The sequence below is a fragment of the Acinonyx jubatus genome, chromosome X (genome assembly GCF_027475565.1).
Source record: "Acinonyx jubatus isolate Ajub_Pintada_27869175 chromosome X, VMU_Ajub_asm_v1.0, whole genome shotgun sequence".
NCBI lineage: Eukaryota > Metazoa > Chordata > Mammalia > Carnivora > Felidae > Acinonyx > Acinonyx jubatus.
In genome coordinates, this window is record NC_069389.1 from 79,601,108 (window position 1) to 79,621,692 (window position 20,585).

At 38.8% G+C, this 20,585-nt stretch overlaps 2 pseudogenes; both read left to right on the top strand.

The window, feature by feature from the left end:
• The first annotated feature begins 9,034 nt into the window (after window positions 1-9,034).
• LOC106974088 (nuclear RNA export factor 2-like) overlaps window positions 9,035-20,585 on the top strand; it is a 14,109-nt pseudogene continuing 2,558 nt past the window's right edge.
• LOC106974087 (aspartate aminotransferase, mitochondrial-like) lies at window positions 16,250-17,628 on the top strand (annotated as a pseudogene).

The window sequence follows — 20,585 nt, forward strand, 5'->3', positions numbered from 1 at the left end:
AGCTGAGAAAAAGAGAAATAAAAAAAAATATCCAGGAGTATGAGGGGAGAATTAGAGAGGTAAATGATGTGATGAAATGTAATAATATATGCATAATTGGGATTTCAGAGGAGGAAGAGAGAGAGGAAGGTGCTGAAGGTGTACTTGAAGAAATCATAGCTGAGATTTTCTTCCTTGATATGGGGAAGGAAAAAGGCATTGAAATCCAAGAGGCACAGAGAACTCCATTCAGACATAACTTGAATCGATCTTCTGCACGACATATCATAATGAAATTGGAAAAATACAAGGATAAAGAGAAAATTCTGAAAGCAGCTAGGGAGAAACATGCTCTAACATATAAAGGGAGACCAATAAGACTTGTGACGGATCTATCTACTGAAACTTCACAGGCCAGAAAGGAATGGCAGGAAATCTTCAATGTGATGAACAGAAAAATTATGCAGCCGAGAATCCTTTATCCAGCAAGTCTGTCATTCAGAATAGAAGGAGAGATGAAGGTCTTCCCAAACAAACAAAAACTGAAGGAATTCATCACCACTAGACCAGCCCTACAAGAGATCCTAAGGGGGATCCTGTGGGAGAAATGTTGCAAGGATCACAAAGTACCAGACACATCACTACAAGCATGAAACCTACAGACATCACAATGACTCTAAACCCACACCTTTTTATAATAACACTGAATGTAAATGGACTAAACGCTCCAACCAAAAGGCATAGGGTATCAGAATGGATAAAAAAAAAACAAGACCCATCTATTTGCTGTCTACAAGAGACTCATTTTAGACCTGAGGACACCTTCAGATTGAAAGTGACAGGATAGAGAATTATTTATCATGCTCCTGGAAGTCAAAAGAAAGCTGGAGTAGCCATACTTATATCAGACAAACTAGACTTTAAATAAAGGCTGTAACAAGAGATGAAGAAGGGCATTATATAATAATTACAGGGTCTATCCATCAGGAAGAGCTAACAATTATAAATGTCTATGTGGCAAATATGGGATCCCCAAAATATATAAAACAATTACTCACAAGCATAAGCAACCTTATTGATAAGAATGTGGTAATTGCAGGGGACTTTAATACTCCACTTACAACAATGGATAGATCATCTAGACACAGGATCAATAAAGAAACTAGGGCCCTGAATGATACATTGGAGCAGATGGGCTTGACAGATATATTTAGAACTCTGCATCCCAAAGCAATAGAATATACTTTCCTCTCAAGTGCACATGGAACACTCTCCAAGATTGATCACATACTCAGTCACAAAACAGCCCTTCATAAGTAGAAAAGAATTGAGATCATACCATGCATACTTTCAGACCTCAATGCTATGAAGCTTGAAATCAACCACAGAAAAAAGTTTGGAAAACCTCCAAAAGCATGGAGGTTAAAGAACACCCTACCAAAGAATGAATGGGTCAACCAGGCAATTAGAGAATAAATTAAGAAACATATGGAAACAAATGACAATGAAAAGACAACAATCCAAATGCTTTGGGATGCAGTGAAGGCAGTCCTGAGAGGAAAATACATTGCAATCCAGGCCTATCTCAAAAACAAGAAAAATCCCACATACAAAATCTAACAGCACACATAAAGGAAATAGAAGCAGGACAGCAAAGGCACCCCAAACCCAGCAGAAGAAGAGAAATAATAAAGATCAGAGCAGAAATAAACAGTATAGAATCTAAAAAAAAAAAAAAAAAAAAAAAAAAAAAAAAAACTATATAGCAGATCAATGAAACAAAGAGTTTTTTTTTTTTTTGAAAAATAAACAAAATTGATAAGCCTCTGACCAGGCTTCTCAAAAAGAAAAGGGAGAGGACCCAAATAGATAAAATGGTGAATGAAAATGTAATTATTACAACCAATCCCTCAGAAATACAAGCAAAAAACAGGGAATGCTATGAAAAATTATATGCCAACAAACTGGACTACCTGGAAGAAATGGAAATATTCCTAAGCACCCACACACTTCCAAAACCCAAACAGGAAGAAATAGAAAAGTTGAATAGACCCATAACCAGCGAATTAATTGAATCAGTTATCAAAAATCTCCCAACAAATAAGAGTCCAGGACCAGATGTCTTCCCTGGGGAATTCTAACAGACATTTAAAGCATAGATAATAACTATCCTTCTCAAGCGATGCCAAAAAATAGAAAGGGAAGGAAAACTTCCAGACTCATTCTATGAAGCCAGCATTTCTTTGATTCCCAAACCAGACAGAGACACATTAAAAAAAAAAAAAAAGAACTACAGGCCAATAACCCGGATGAATATGGATGCAAAAATCCTCAACAACATACTAGCAAATAGAATTCAACAGTATATAAAAAGAATTATTCACCATGATCCAGTGGGATTCATTCCTGGACTTCAGGGCTGGTTCAGCATTCACAAATCAATCAATGTGATACATCACAGTAATAAAAAAAAAGAGAAGAGCCACATGATCCTGTCAATCGATGCAGGGAAAGCATTTGACAAAATTCAGCATCCTTTCTTAATAAAAACCCTCGAGAAAATTGGGATAGAAGGAACATATTTAAACATTATGAAGGCCATTTATGAAAAGCCCACAGCTAATATCATCCTCAATGGGGAAAAACTGAGAGGTTTCTCCCTGAGATCAGGAACACAAGGATGTCCACTCTTACCGCTGTTGTTTAACATAGTGTTGGAAGTTCTAGCATCAGCAATCAGGCAACAAAAGGAAATCAAAGGCATCAAAATGGGCAAAGATGAAGTGAAGCTTTCACTTTTGGCAGATGACATGATATTATGCATGGAAAATCCGATAGACTCCACCAAAAGTCTGCTAGAACTGATACATGAATTCAGCAAAGTTGCAGGATACAAATTCAATGTACAGAAATCAGTTGCATTCTTATACACTAATAATGAGGCAACAGAAAGACAAATAAAGAAACTGATCCCATTCACAATTGCACCAAGAAGCATAAAATACTTAGGAATAAACCTAACCAAAGATGTAAAAGATCTGTATGCTGATCTTTACTATTCACGAAAACAAACTCAAAATGGGTAAAGGACCTGAATGTGAGACAGGAAACCATCAAAACCCTAGAGGAGAAAGCAGGAAACAACCTCTATGACCTCAGTTGCAGCAGTTTCTTACTTGACACATCTCCAAAGGCAAGGGAATTAAAAGCAAAAATGAACTATTGGGACCTCATGAAGATAAAAAGCTTCTGAACAGCAAAGGAAACAATCAACAAAACTAAAAGGCAATGAACAGAATGGGAAAAGATATTTGCAAATGACATATTGGACAAAGGGCTGGTATCTAAATTATATAAAGAGCTCACCAAACTCCACACCTGAAAAACAAATAATGCAGTGAAGAAATGAGCAGAAAAAATGAATAGACACTTCTCTAAAGAAGACATCCAGATAACCACCCGACACATGAAAGAATGCTCAACATCACTCTTCATCAGGGAAATACAAATCAAAACTACAATGAGATACCACCTCACACTAGTCAGAATGGTTAAAATGAACAACTCAGGCAACAACAGATTTTAGCAAGTATGTGGAGAAAGAGGAAGTTTTGCGTTGCTGGTGGAAATGCAATCTGGTGCTGCCCTTCTGGAAAATAGTATTGAGATTCTTCTAAAAAAATTACAAATATAACAACTATATGACCGAGCAATTGCACTACTAGGTATTTATTTAAAGGATACAGGTGTGCTGTTTCGAAGGGGTGCATATACCCCAATGTTTATAGCAGCTCTATCAACAATAGCCAAAGTATGGAAACAGTACAAATGTCGATCGACAGACGAATGGATAAAGAAAATGTGGTGTATATATATATATATATATATATATATATATTATACATATATAATATATATGTTATATTATATATGTATAATATATATATACATTATATATACATATATATTATATATATTATATATACATATATAATATATATATAATGAAGTATTTATTACTGGACAATTAAAAAGAATGAAATCTTGCCATTTGCAGCTACATGGATGGAACTAGAGTGTGTTATGCTAAGTGAAATTAGAGAAAGACAAATATCATGACTTCCCTCATATGTGGAATTTAAGACACAAAATAGATCAACATAAGGGAAGGGAAGCAAAAAATATATATAAAAACAGGGAGTGAGACAAAACATAAGAGACTCTTAAATATAGAGAACAAACTGAGGATTGCTGGAGGGGTTGTTTTTGGGCGATGGGCTAAATGGGCAAGGGGCATTAAGGAAGATACTTGTTGGAATGAGCACTGGATATTATATGTAGGGGAATGAGTCACTGGATTCTACTCCTGATATCATTATTGCACTATATGCTAACTAACTTGGATGTAAATTTAAATAGATAAATAAAAAGAAAACAAAAAACAGTAATTGTTTTATCAGCATGTGAACTTTTTAAATTTTTGGTGAACTGGTGAGCAAATAGGCTCATTACCTCACTCTTTTAGCATGCAAATAAGTGTAAATATATATATATATACATATATATATATTTGTATATATATGTACATATATATAGTGTGAATATATATGTGTATATATGTATATATAGTGTAAATATATATGTATATATATTTTTAAGTGACATATGTCACTCATAAAAAATTCTTAAAATGGATAGTTTTCATGTTTTGACTAAAATAATATACTTATGGAAATTAGTGCATGGAAAAACACAAAATACATAGATGCATGTATAATATTTTTCATAGTGGCTTGTAGTAGCACAAACTTGGGAAGATTTGTTAAAATTTGAAACTGTATTATCAGGTTAAAGTTTGTGACAATTAAAATTTTAACTGAAATGATAATCTAATATATAAATTATATGAAAATCAGAACTTATTGTTGGTACATTTTTAAAATAGAGAAAAAGGTATGTTTCAGATCAGTGAAGTTCTTTCTCTGGTAAACAAATTGCCTTAGCTTTAATTTCTACAATGTCTTTAAAGAAAAAGCATATTAATTTGGCAAATGATAAAAATCTATTAAATATTTCTGAACATGAAGTGACATCAAAAAATTGTTAAATGAAAACAGCAGGTTACAAATATTTTTTAACTGATTATATTTTGAAAAATATATTTGTTGTAGATGCATACTATATTCCATACCATACAAACATACAACAACAAATATATTCTCTTATCTCTCCCCTTCATTTGTTTGTTAAAGAACCTGGTTCAGTTCATTGCATCCCAATGCTGAAAGAAGAACTAAAAGACTTGATCAGATTCAGCTTTGATGTTTTTGACAAGAATGCTTCATAGATAGTGCCTATAACGTAGCACATGATGCCTGGTTGTTGTTGTTGTTGTTGTTGTTGTTGTTGTTGTGTGAGAAAGAGAAAGAGAGAGAGAGAGAGAGAGAGAGAGAGAGATTTACCAGCCATTTATTGCCTTTATATAGGTCCCTTACTTATGAGTTTTAAAATGATGATACTCAAATTCTGTCATGCCTCCTTCATATATCAGCTAGAATGCACTTATAAAGAGAAACTCCGTCATCAATAAATTGGCTACCTTTATAAACAGCTTATATAGGAAAAAGAATACATATTTTATTCTTCTTTATTTATAAATTTTCATTAACATAAGTTGATTTACTGGCCTTCTCCAAAAGCCACCAATAAAGTTTCTTTGTTGTTGTTGTTAACATGATGAACTCACCTTTTAACATATTGATGGGCTCCAAATACTTTTTTAGGAGTTTCATAGCAAAGGAGTGACAAGATTTTACTTATGCTTTAAAATATTACTCTGCCTTCTGAGTTAAAAATAGACAGTGAGGTAGCATGGGTGAAAACTTAGGGGCCAGTTGGAAGGCAATATAATACAGAAGATTGAGGTTGGTAGCAATAGAAGGGGTAAAATGTAGCTAGATTTGGGACCTATTTTGAGGGCAAACCAAGAGAATTTTTTGATAAATTAGGTGTGGAGTATGGGATAAATAGAATACTATTCTAGGCTAACTCCAAGTTTTTTGGGACTGTGCATATGAAATTTCTGGTTCAAATGCTTTAATTTCCCTTCCATGCATCATACAAGAAAAGTATCAAAAGTTGTAAGTAGCAGTACAGTGAATGTAACCACTTCCCAAAGGAGTTATTCCAATGTCTGGTCATAATCAGTACATTGTGGAGTAACCAGGAGTGAATAGATCTTTACTATAAGCATGCTCTGAGACAAAATGGAGTAATTAATGTACAATGTACAGCACACAAACCTAGAGAACCTAAAATGTTAAAACCCAAAGAAAATCTAGTTTCTAACAGTCTAATTGTCTTACTCCTCCCTTCCCCAAAACCACTAGTATTACTATCAACTGATACATTGCTTCAGTTGAGTATAGTGAAAATAAAATAACCTTAGTGAATTTACCTATGGGAGAGATTGAGACAATCTTATTGAAACAATTTTATTTCTGTAGATGTCATAAAAACCTTCCAAATCTCACCACATTGTGAATTAGATATGTTAGTGGCAAGTGTGGGGGCCAATCAAGAAAATTATAGAAGTGAATAGTGTGAAATATTTTTTTTAAAAAGCATGTTTATATGCATACCTGAGACCACAATACCTGATAAAGTAAACTTTGGAGCAAAGAAAATTAGAGACAGAGAGGATATTACATAATCTAGAAGGATAAATCCACAAAGAAGACATAACAATCTTTAATGTGTGTGCATCCAAAAAACTGAACATCGGAGTACAAGAAACAAAAACTGATGAAGCTGAAAAGACAAATGGTCACATCCGCAATTTTTGTTGGGGGTCTCAACACCTTGTTTTCAGCAAGTAATAGAATTACTAGAGAGAAAATCATCAAGAATATTGAAGAGCTGAATAATACAATCATGCAGTAGCAGAATCTACATAACATATGCCAAAATACTCTACTCAACAACAACAGAGTACACATTTTTTCAAGTTCCCATGTAACCTCATCAAGATAGACCATCTGTTGGGTCATAAAACAAACTTAATCTAATCCAAAATAAATGAAATATAGAGTATGTTCTCTGACCATAATGGAATCAAACTATCAACAGAAAGCAAATAGAAAAGTATCTAGACACTTGGAAATTGTAGTTGACATCTATTATTCCAGTTCATTGTTCAGTTCCTTGTTATAAAAGGGAAGAGATTAGAAATAATTGTCTCCTGAGCTGAAGGACATTTCAGACTGGGCAAAAGAAAGCTCACTCAGAATATTTCAGACCACTGTTGAGAGTAAGGCTAAAGGGAGAGAGACAGTTTAGGAGTCTGTAACATCAGTCTCACCTGACATTAAATTTTGTACTATACTAAAAGAAAAGTACAGCTTGCTGATATTAATTAAATCAGTTTGGTAGTTTATTGGATTTGGAAGGTAAGAGAAAGCTTGCCTACCAGGTTGTGGTGAAGTTCTTAAATTAGAGATGCCTGAAAGAAGGCAAGATTCAGATGCCTACCTAGTGTATAACTCATGAACGTCATACTTCTATTCTTTATAAATACCACCCAATTTTCTCAATGGTCCCACATGGTCCCTCCTACTTCAAGATTTCCTCCCTGGTTTATGCCATCTGTCAAATAAAGCTTCCATATCTAGACAGGTAAAGAAGTATGCTTTCTGGTGTTTGTATCATTGTTCTATTCGGTCAGGTTAACACTTTGCTTGCCCTACCATGATGTTAGACCAAGATGAGGTACATGGTATTGGGTCACTGATGTGTCTTCATTCGAACTTGTATGTATTTTTTCAATGTTAAAATAAATTTGATTTTAAATTTATTTTTTATTTAAAACAAAAATGATGGCAGTAGCTCTCCTCAAGGAAAAATAAAGGTGGGGATTCTTGCCAGGGTAATTTTGGCAAAGGGATCTTTAGTTATGAACATGGTCAGTATTAGCTTCATCCTTCCTACGTTTAGGAGGATGATGGAAACATGGCAATGAGGCATTCCCAATAGGACCTCCAAATAAGACAGTAACCAGGGAGCCTGGCTTGCATACACAGCAGCTGAGATGCTGCAACTTTTTACTCGCCATGGTCTTTTTCTTCTTTCACTGGAAAAGTGAAGAGTGATAGAACTTGAGTAACAACTAAGCAATCCTAATTACAGACTTGTTATTATTGGGTGAGAGTATATAGAAGATTTTGTAGCATTTCTATACATTTATGGACACTCCCTTCTATCCACTTCACCATAGCACTTCCTCTGCCTTCCAAACCAACAATAGCAGTGTGAAATGGCATAAGGAATACCAAAACAGAACATTTCCAGAGAGAGATATGGAGAACACATAGGGTGGAAACCAAGGGGGCTGGTTCAGGATCACAGTAAGTGTCCTGGCACAAAGCAGGGAATGTTCTGGAGAGGCAGATCAAGGGGAGTTGTGTGGGTCTCATATAGAAATGCTAGGAACTTTGTTGAGGACAAGAGGAGATAACATCCTTGATCAACTAAGAGGAGGTTCCCACAAAAAATACAAAGGAAACAGGTTGACTGAAAGAAGGTCACAGGAAGTTGACTAAAGGCAAAAGTTGAAACTACTGCCAAGGATATGGAGCAACTCCTCACCAGATGACACAGCATTCGGCTCAAGTTGACTATGGAGGTGTAGACTCTAAATTCATTTTCAGAAAAATGGGTAAGGTTTTCAATGCATAGGATTTGCTGGAACATTATTAAAGGAATATCATTTTAAATATCTAAATTTTATTGTTTGGAAGTTAAATATTTGAATTGGGAGAATGGATGATTAGAAAATCCATGGCGGCAAAATAAAAAGTTAAAATCATGTCAAAAGTCCTACTTTAGAAGTCTTTTAAAGTTAAGTAGACCCGGGTTGGGTCTGTTCTACAGTCTTAATGCCCTGTTGTCTCCCTTCTCTCCCATCCCTTCTTTTCACCCTTAGATTCCTTACGGAATAAAGTATAACAAGACATGGTTACTAAACTCAATCCAAAATCACTGTAGTGTCCCCTTCACCATGGTCGATGTAAGAAAGGATGGTGAATCCAGATGTGTGGTGAATCCCCTCCATAGGGAGGGGAAAGAGATGGCTCAGCAGGGGCCACAGCCTCTGACACTATTACTGTTGCCTTCAATTCCTGTAGTTCCATTATTTAAAAGACCGGGCCCAGTTCTTTATCCAGGATGGTAGTGCTGCCTCTGCATTGAAGGATATCAACCACAAGATTTGTGATGAGGAAAATAAAAAGGTATGTGTTGAAGATATTACCCGTAACTAGTCCCAATGCAATAAGGCAGGCCAGTGGCTGGTCGTCTTCCTTATAATGAGAGTTCCTAGTGCTTATCCCACCTCTCCTTCTTGTATCTATACGTGTCAATATCTCTGCTGTACCTTACTCTGTTTTTGTTACTTACTATTCTTATCACTCTCAGAATAAATTGGAGCCAGAAGAAATGGAGAAGCTAAAGTTAATGAAGACTTGATGCCCATTGTGTGTTCATACCCAGACCTACTCTTCTTCCCCCAACCCCCAACTTCCCTATACCATGACAGACTCAGTGGCTCTCACTACCTTTCTCTGCAGCTGACCATGAGAAAATGCTATGATATTGTCCAAAAATGTCTTGACCTCCATAAAGTTCGTTTTGACCCAGGTACAACTGACAGCAGTAATTCTAGGGGATTGCCTGGGAGTGACACTCAGAGATGGTGATCAAGGAGAGGCTGGTGCTGGTCCTGGACCCCTCTCAGCCTTCTGATTACATTCTCTCACCTTTCTGAAGAGTTGGTGGACCATGATATTGCTATAATACTGAATTGAAGAAACTGCATATCTGCCACCCTGCAGATCATCAAAGAGAATTTCTCCAAGATAAGGCCTTATGCCTTATACTGCTGGTATTATGGTAGGGGGTGGAACAAATGTGGTGGAGGGAAGGCTTATTTCTGAAGCCCTAGGTAGTAACCATTACTCTAATTCTTCTTCACCAAAAGCTTTTGTCCTTGAACTTGTGCAAGAACAAACTGTATCAGCTGGATGGCCTGTCTGACGTTATACAGATAGTCCCCACAGTCAAGATCTTGAACCTGTCCAAAAATGAGGTGGGAAGAGGGAAGCAGATCAAAGTTGGGGTTGACAGTGGGTAGTAGTGCTTCTCAGAGTGCCAACTGACCAGAGGCAGGAGAAGGTACCTGAGGGGGTGGGTGGGGACTAAGAGTGCAAAGGCCCAGGTGTCTCTTTATTCCTGGGACATTTTTCCAGGTTTCTTCCTACATTTTTCAGGTACAGTCAGCCTGGGAGTTAAGCAAGATGAAAGGGCTGAAGCTTGAAGAGCTGTGACTAAAAGGGAACACCTTATACAGCACAAACAAGTCCACCTATATAAGGTCTGTGGTAACCTCTGTCACCCCTCCTGGGGACCCTTGCACGTTGGAAGTCTGAATTACCCCTGAGAGTGCCTCCCTAAAGGATGTGGTAGCACTGGTCCTCTAGGAAGACCACAGACCCCTCCCTCCTCTCTCTGTGTCTCTTACCTGTGCTCAGAGGTATTTCCCTTCCTCTGTTTACCCATTCTGCACCTGGTTTTCCATAGTATTCCTTCCCATGAAAATGCTCCAGGAAGCAGGGCATCTTCTCTTCAGGAACAGGAGTAACCACCTTGAGCCAGATTCTGTGACCTGAACTGAGAAGGGTCCTCCAGCCCAGGGCCTCATGCTGATACCAGCCTTCCTGCATTCCTGCTTCTCACCAAGAGGAGCCCTATTTCCCTTGAAACAAATGGGCCCCCTCTCTAATCCCAGGTGGCCATGATCGCTTTCCTGCCCCATGATGAGGGCCAAGGTCATGGGGTGCTACTATCATGGCATCTGTGTGTTCCTCTGACCCAATGCCAGGAACTGGCCCTCCTTCGGAGAAACCAGGTTTCCCTGAGTCAAGTGGCCAGAAGTGGGTGACTGCCAGTGAGCAGAGGGCTTCCTGAGGCAGGAATGAAAGTCAGAAGGAAGAGGTACTTGAGATAGAAGGACAGGACTCTCAGAGGCAACCCCCATACATGTCACATCATCCTAACTGGTCCTTCAGAGGAGTCCTGGGTGGCCCAGCACAGGTATGATTCCTCAGGCTAGGAACCGATTGAGATAGGCACAGGGGCAGGAGGGAAGGTAGTGATCATAAGAGGGGGCCACGGACCATCAGCCCCATGCTGACTTGGGCTTGACCCTCTACTCTTTCAAGAGAAGCTCTTCTGCCCCCGTAGCTGCCTTGTTCCCCATGCTCAGCTCAGGATGAGCTCACACAAGTGACAAAACTTCAACCAGAGTCCAGTGGGCACCAAGCCCAACACCTTCATGTTTTCCATTCCTACCTTGGGTGCCAGGGCCAGCCAGGGCAGATGAAGGAAAGGGCAGCAACTAGGGGGCCACTTCCCCCTTCTCTCTTCTTCTCTGACCACCACCACCATAGTAGACCTTTTTTTTTCCCTTTCCTTGTGCTTTTTTTTTCTCTTCTTCCTCTATCACTACTCCCCTATGTCCCTCTCACCTCTCTCCTCCCACCTTCACTCCCCCTCGGTCTTCACTTTCCATCCCTGCCTCTTGAGCCCGGCCTCACTCACCTCCCTTCTCCAGCATTCTGGGTCATTCCTGAGGGGTATCATGGTCCTGCAGAATGCTGGACCGCTAGTGAGGTAGCAGAGCCCTGGGCACCCACCCCATACCCTCTTTTCTCTGGAGCCTTCAGTGGGAACCTGGAGGAAAGAAGGAAGGCAGGGAGGGGGAGGCATCCCTGGAGCCTGGGATCCAAATATTGCTTCTTGTGATACTGGAGAAGACAATCAAGACAGTTTAGGTGGGAGCTACCCAGGAGGAAGAAGAGACAGAGGGAGAGAACTTTTACAGCCTAAACTATCATTTATTTCTTTCTATTTTTGATTTTGAAAAGTGCCATCAGAGATTGTTTCCCCACATTGTTATGCCTGGTAAGTGCCTACATTCATCATTGTCTCCTCTTATTAACATTGATGACTTCCACAAGCGCCCTACAGCTTTTTGGGGGACTTACATAGGTTATGTTTTTGTATCTGACCTTAGCCTTTTAGTAGAGGCATCTGGGACCCTCTGTTGAAGACTCCTACTGTAGTCTTGCTGATAAAATTTTGGGGGCCATTTCACATAGGAACTCTGACCTTTGTTCCCCTTGGACCTATTCATGCCCTTTTTTCATCCATTGCAACATTCGTGGCATGCACTTCTGACTTCCTCTTCCTTCCTCAGGATGGCCAGGTGTTACCAATTTAATTTGGTATATATATATTATATAAATGCATATTATTGGTGTATATATATATATATATATATATATATATGGTGTATATTATACCAATATAATTTATATTGAAGTCCCCAAGATAATAACACCTTATAAGGTGAGGATGGACCAAGGGAGATTTGGGATGTTGCAAGGGAGGCTTTGTCTACCACATAGTTTCAAGGCATCTTTTGATATGAAGAAAACTATAAAGGATTTTAGATTCTTACGAATCGAATCTTTCCATTTCTGCTTCAGTAAGTACCCTTGAGACCATGAGGCAGAAGAGGACTGGAATGGGACAGGCCACCCAAGCATCGATCTGTTACTGGGTTGAGGGGAACTTTCATGTCCCCTTGGTGGCCCAAACCACAGAGATAACCCATTGCCTTTGTTCCTCTTCAGATATTACTTGATCTATGACTCTGGAGATGAACAGGGTCTCCTCAATGCTTGGCATGATGAGGCGTGCTTCTCCCTGACCATTCCCTTAAACCCTGAAGATGCAGCATTGTGAGTATCACAGCTCAGACTCTGCTCTAAGGCTATGTGTCTCCCCAGCAAACACGGGTCAGCTCCTAGAAACATCTACACTGCCTAGAAACATATATACCACATTCTGTCCCTCTTTTTTTCTAGAAACAGCTTGGAAGAATACTTCAAGGATACCAGGGACATTAAGAAGGTTGAGGACTCTGGTAAATGTATAAAGCAAGATCATCATGGGAAACGGGATGTGAAGGGAACATATATAGAGGCTGATGACCTGACCCTTACTTCTCTTTTCCCTACAGACCTGTGGATTCAGCTTTTAAGCATACAAAGTATGACATTGTTGACTCCCTCAATATGTTGCCCAAAACTCAGCATGACTTTCACTCCTATGTGGTAGACCTGAGCATCTGGATGGCGACCATGTATTTCCTGCCTTAGGCAGACCATGAAAGTCAGAAATGGGTAGGAGGTGTAGAAGGATACTGAGAGCCTTAGCAACTGTTCTTTACCTTCCCTGCTCTATTTTTCTGTCAATGGGGTTTTTAAAGAAGGTGAGTGTAGAGTCCCCTCCCCTGATCCTGCACTATATCCTGCCCCTGGCTTGGCTACCTCCCAATTCTCCTGGCTTTCCAAGTTACTTCCTTTCCTTTCCTTTCCTTTCCTTTCCTTTCCTTTCCTTTCCTTTCCTTTCCTTTCCTTTCCTTTCCCTTCCCTCCCCTCCCCTCCCCTCCCCTCCCCTCCCCTCCCCTCCCCTTCCCTTCCCTTCCTTCCTTTTATTTTCTTCCCTTCCCTCCCCTTTGGATTCCCTTTGTGTTCTCCCATCCCCACCTTGCCCCCAGACTATCTTGGTCTGACGTACATCCATGCCTTTCTTCCCCAACACAGCTTACATGTTAGAGGCACAGGCTGTGGTATTTTATAGCTCTCATCTGAGTTCCTTACTCTGTTACTTTGGTCCCATTACCTAACCTTCCAGTTTCCTCTTTTGTGAAATAAGCTAGTAATACCCTTATCTTGGGCTGCTTTACAAAATGAATCAAGTGAACACATATTTATCAGAGGATCCAATACATGTTGGGGGTCCTATCTCTGGGAGTTGATTATCCCTACTTTTTCCCTCTAAGTCCTTGAAGCCCCCTCATATCTACCAGCGAAAAACCTATCTGGCTCCCATCAGGGTGCTGCAAGACTATCAGGTAAAACCCTGAATGGGGAATATTGCTTGTGTTAAAAGTATGTACAACTCTAAAGGGACATTGTTGTTTGTTGTCATTGAAGTGGAAGGAAATTCTCAAGGTTCTCTCTGTGATTTCACCTGGACCTTCATCTTGACTTCTGATAGCAATTCCAAGTAAGTGCTGTGTTGTGTGCACTGCATGGAAACAAACACCCATCTCTGGCTGAGGCCAGTGGTGTAGGAATGTGGTATAGCATAGAGGTTTTCTCAGTATTTTGGAAAGACAACAGAACTAAGGAGAGTTCTAGGTTAGTGGTTAAGTGTATGGACTCTGGAGCCAGAGAACCAGATTCTTTTCCTGACCTCAACACTCACTAGCCAGCTGAGTGACCTTGGTCAAGTTATAACACCTCAGTGACTGACTGTATTACTCTGAAAATGGGGATTGGAGTGCCCATTCCTTGTGCTGCTGTAAAGGGTAAATGCATTAGAATTAAATCTGCATACCTAGCTAAGCTGGTTGACAATGCCTCCAAAAATAGTCTCTGTAGGGGACCAGAAGTACCAGCCAAGGAATCCAGGGGCAGGCACAGTAAGGGTATGGGAAGAATCTGATTGCTAAGTGACAGTGAGAGCAGGATTGTTGTTGGGTGTGGGGTTGTCCATTTCTCTAGTTGTCTGAGGGTCCAACTTTCTCCCAGTCTGTGCATTATGAATGATGACTGTGAGGAATACCAAGACCAAAGAAACTCAGAACACCTTCTCCTTTCCAGTACCCACACCCTTCTCAAACTGCATGCCCACCATCTCCCAGAAGCAGCAGGAAATGATGCAGGTTTTCTGCACTCAGTCTTGGACAAACCTCCTGTGATCTCAGAAGTGAGTGCTTAGAGTCTCTAAGGATAAGAGGGAGCTAGGAGAAATGAAGGAATGGATAATAGGAACTTGAAGTTACTTTGTATAAAATAACTATTTGGATGCTGTACTTCCAAAAAAAGTAAGCTCATGAAAAAGGTATATTAATTTTACTGTGAAATATGTAAATAATTTAAAAATAATATTATGTTGAGATGACATGAGCATGTATATGTAAAGTCCTAAGGAAACTACCAAAACAATATTAGAATTAATAAATAAGTTCGGCATTGTTTCTGGATACAAAATAAATATACAAGAGTAACTTTTGTTACTATACACTAGTAATAAACAATCAGAAAATGAAATTAAGAAAACATTCCATTTATAGTAGCATCCAAAATAACATACTTAGGAAATAGACCCATAAATACAGAAAACAAATTGATGTTTACCAGAAGAGAGGGGATGGAGGATGAGCAAAATGGGTAAAGAAGAGTGGGAGGTATAGGCTTACAGCTGTGGAATGAATAAGTCACAAGGATATAAGTTACAGCACAGGAAATATAGTCAATGGTATAGTAATAGCATTGTATGGTGACAGATGGTAACTACACTTATGGTGAGCACAGCATAACGTATAGACTTATTGAATCATTATATTGTACACCTGAAACTAATGTACAATTGTGTGTCAACAATACTTCAGGAAAAAAAATTTAAATAACATACCTAGGAAACAAATTTAATAAAATAAATGCAAAATATATACTCCAAAAATCTGTAAAACATTATTGAAGTAAATTTTAAAAGACCTAAATAAGTACAAAGTATATCATGCTCCTGAATCAGAAGACTTACGATTGTTAAGATGGCAATACACCCCAAATTAATATACAGATTCAGTGCTATCCATATCAAAATCTCAGCTTGTTTCTTTACAGAAATTGATGAGTTAATACTAAAATTCATATGAAAATCCAATGAACCCAGAATAGACAAAATGTTCTTGAAGAATAAAGTTGGAAGACCCATACTTCCCTATTTTAAACCTTACTACAAAGCTAAAGTTATCAATACCATATGGTACTGCCTTAAAGATAAACATATAGTTTAATGTAATAGAATTAAAGTACACACACACACAGACATACACACCCTCACCTTTATGAACAATTTATTTTCAACCAGAGTTCCAAAAATATTCAGAGTAAAGAATAGTCTTTTCAACAACTGGTTAAAAAAATAACTGGATATCCACCCACAAAATAATTAATTTGTATCCCTATCTCACACCATGTACAAGCATAAATCACCATAAAAATCTTAAAAGCGGTGTCTGTGCCCACTGGCCCTCTGTTCCATCCTGCAGCTACCTACTGCCTTCTCACCACCCACCATGGCTGTGCTGCACTCCAGCCATGTTCTGTCTGAGGTTGCCACCACCTTCCACTGAGGCCTTGCTGCCGTGACTTCTGCCAGAGCCAGCTCCTTGTGGACCCGTGTTGGGATGGGGCCCCCAGATCCCATCCTGGGAGTCACATAAACCTTTAAGAGAGGTGTCAACAGCAAAAAAAAAAAATGGTAGTTGGTGCCTACTGAGATGATAACGGAAAGCCTTATGTGCCTTATAGTGTTCAGAAGGCAAAGGCCCAGATTACTGCCAAAAAATTTGACAAGGAATACCTGTCCATCGCAGGATTTGGTAAATTTTGTAAGGCATCTGCAGAACTAGCCCTGAGTGAGAACAATGAAGTGTTGAAAAGTAGCTGGTATGTCACCATACAGACCATTTCTGGAAATGCGGCCTTGATGATTGAAGCCAGTTTTTTGAAAAGATTTTTTTAAGTTAAGCCAAGATGTCTTTCTGCCCAACCATCTTGGAGAAATTACACACCCATCTTCAGGGATGCTGGTGTGCAATTACATGATTATCAATACTAAGGCCCCAAGACATGCAGCTGTGACTTTATAGGCACTATAGAGGACATTTTGAAAATGCCACAGTAAAGTGTTCTCCTTCATGCTTGTGTCCACAGTCCAGGAGTGGACCCTTACCCTGAGAAATGGAAGGAAGCAGCAACAGTGATGAAGAAAAACAATTTCTTTGTGTCGTTTTACATGTCCTACCAAGGCTTTGCCAGTGGTGATGGCAAAAATATGCCTGGGCTGTATATCACTTCATCTTCATCAAACAGGGAATTACTGTTTGTCTCTGCCAATCCTATACCAAGAACATTGGGTTATACAGTGAGCATGTGGGAGCCTTCATTGTGGTTTGCCAAGATGCTGTGAGGCCAATCACAAATGAAGATCTTGATGCATCCCATATATTCCAACCCTCCAATCAATGGGACCCAGATTGCTTCAACTATCCTGACCAGTCCTGACCTGCAAAAACAGTGGTTGCAGGAAGTAAAAAGCATGGGCCATCACATAATTTGCATGCAAATTCAGCTGGTCTCCAACCTCAAAAGGAAGACTGCCCCCAACTGACAGCGCATTACTGACCAGATTGGTATGTTTTGTTTCACAGGACTAAAACCTGAACTGGTTTAGAGGCTGAACAAGGAGTTCTCCATCTACATGACAAAGGATGGCTGCATCTCTGTGGCAAGGGTCACCTTGCGCAACGTGGGCTATCTTGCCCATACCATTCAACAATCAAGCATTGAATGCATTTCTCAGAAAAGGACATGGAATAAAGTAGGGCAGAGGCATCTGTGGATGGTGTCTGAAACTTTGTGGCTTAAAACCAAACTCCTGCTCATCCTTTAACTTAAGCTGTTCCAAAAGAGTTTACATGTACAATAAAGACATAGCCCCAAAAACCTCTTGATTATGTCATTGCAATATTTCAGAAGTTTTAAGTGAAGCATCTTATGGTGTTGGGGGTACCTCTGTAGAACCAGCATGAGAATAGCATCTACAAGAAGATTTGGGGGAAAGACCTAGTTCTAATATTAGCAGTCAGCCTTGTATTTGTCCTTCTGTGATTGAGCAAACTTATCAAAAGACCTTGTTACAGAAATCTTGTTTCATGAAAACCAGTAAGTCTGCGGCCACTGCAGCGAGGAAAATAAAAGATGCTATTTCTTGTCTTAAGAAAAAAAAAACTTTTCTTTTTAATACTTTCAGGCATTTTATTGTTCCCCTCTTCTCCCTTATCATTGCTGTTCTTTTCTTTAGGCACAGAGATCTATAACTAGCCTAGATTCTCAGCCTATTCTACTGCATGATTGGCCCTCAACCCCATCCTATATGATTTACTTATTTGAGGAAAAAAGAACATAACTTACCACTCATCCCATACCCTCACCTTTCTCATCAGAGAATAGCAGAGAGTAGGTAACTACACTTTACTTCAACATCCTCTACAATGATTTTTTTTATTGTCTCCTGTCGGGATGTCACCTCTGCCCATTTGGAACTTTTACTTCATTCAGTGTGGTTGTGCATCTCATATCATGAGCAAGACATGCAGGGCCCAACAAGGAAAGAGGATATCTGGGCTTTGGATTTAACCTTTGTGTACTGCCAGCTGGGCTCACACTTCACCCTTTGGAAAGATAACCACCATCGGCTCCAATAATGTAAACTTATTTCAGCCTTGTTTCTCTCTGTTAAAAGAAAGCTATTGAAGACCCCAAAAAAGTCTTAAAAGAGGGGTTCCTGGCTGGATCAGTCTGCAGAACATGCAACTCTTCATACCAGGGTCATGAATTCAAGCCTCACATTGGGTATAGAGTTTACTTTAAAAATTTTTTTAAAGAAAATATAAGGTTAAATTCTTTGTGCCCTTAAATTAGGCCAACAGTTTGTGACATATAATGCCAAAAGCACAAAAAGAAAAATTGGATCAATTGGACTTCATCAAAATATGTATTTTTTTTCACATCAAAGGACGCTATAATAAAGTGAAAAGACAACCCACAGAATCAGAGAAAATATTTGCAAATCATATATCTGATAAGGAATGTGTATCCAGAATAAATAAAAAAATAAACTCTTAGAATATAAAAAAGAAAAGTAGCCCTGTTAAAATGGTCACAGATCTCAGTATACATAAAAAAGACATGAAAATAATCAAAGGGCACATGGAAAGATACCTAACGTCATTAGTCATTTGGGAAATACAAATCAAAATAAAATGAGATACCATTTCACACACTAAGATGGCTACAAATTATTAAGTGAAAATAAATGTTGGCAAAGATGTGGAGAAATTGGAGCACTCATATATTGCTGGTAGGAATGGAAAATGGTGTAGCAACTATGAAAAACAGTTTGGCAGTTTCTCCAAATGTTAAACATGTGTTGAATAGACATTTTTCCAAAGAAGACACCCAGATGGCTAGCAGGCACATGAAAAGATGCTCAACATTAGTCATCATTGGGGAACTACAAATGAAAATCACAATGAGGTGCTACCTCACACTGTCAGAATGGCTAAAATTAACAATATAGGAAACAACAGATGTTGGTGAGGATGTGGAGAAAGAGGGACTTATACTGGTGGTGGGAATGCAAATTGGTGTAACCACTCTGGAAAACAGTATAGAGGTTCCTCAAAAACTTAAAAATAGAGGTACCCTACAACCAAGCAATTGCACTCTTAGGTATTTACCCAAACAAAGGATACAAAAATATCAATTCTAAGGGGACACATGCACCCTGATGTTTATAGTAGCATTATCAACAAAAGCGAAATTATTAAGAGCCCAGATGTCCACAGAATGATGAATTAATAAAGAAAATATGGTATATATACACATGTATCATGGACTATTACTCAGCCATCAAAAGGAACGATAGCTCACCATTTGCAATGATGTGGATGGAGCTAGAGAGTAGTATGCTAAGTGAAATTAGAGAAAGACAAATACTATATTATTTCACTCTTATATTGAATTTAAGAAACAAAACAGATGAACAAATGGGATGGGGGGGATGATAGACGGGAACAAACCATATGAGACTCTTAAAGATAGAGAACAAACTGAGGGTTGCTGGTTGGGAAGTGGGCATGGAATTTGCTAAATGGGTGATGGGTTTTAAGAAGGGCACTTGTGATGAACACTGGGTGTTATATGTAAGTGATTAATCACTAAATTTTACTCCTGAAACCAATATTACACCATATGTTAATAAAAGTTAAATAAAAAATTGAAACAAAAATATTTAAATATGTGATTACCATGTGACCCAGAGAGTCCACTACTAGAGAAATAAAAACATATTTTAACACGAAAACATGTACAGAAACGTTCAGGGTCACCTGGGTGGCTCAATTGGTTGAGTGTCCAACTTTGACTCAGGTCATGGTCTTGCAGTTTGTGAGTTGGAGCCCTGCATCCAGCTCTCTTCCCTCAACATAGATCCCACTTTGGGTCCTCTGTCTCCCTCTCTCCCTGCACCCCCTCCCCCAGCTCCTGTTCTCTTGCTCTCAAAAATAAATAAACATTAAAAAAAATTCATAGCAGCATTATTCATAATAGCCAAAAAGTGGAAACAACCCAAACATCCATCAATTTATGAATAAATGAATAAAATGTGATATATTCATACAATGGACTATTATTCAACAATAAAACATAATGGAGTTTTCATACATGTTTGTACATGGAAGAACCTTAAAACAATTATGCTAAATAAAAGAATCCAGGAACAAAGACCACATATTATGTGAGTCCATTTGTCTGAAATGCCCAAATAGACAAATCCATTGAGATGGA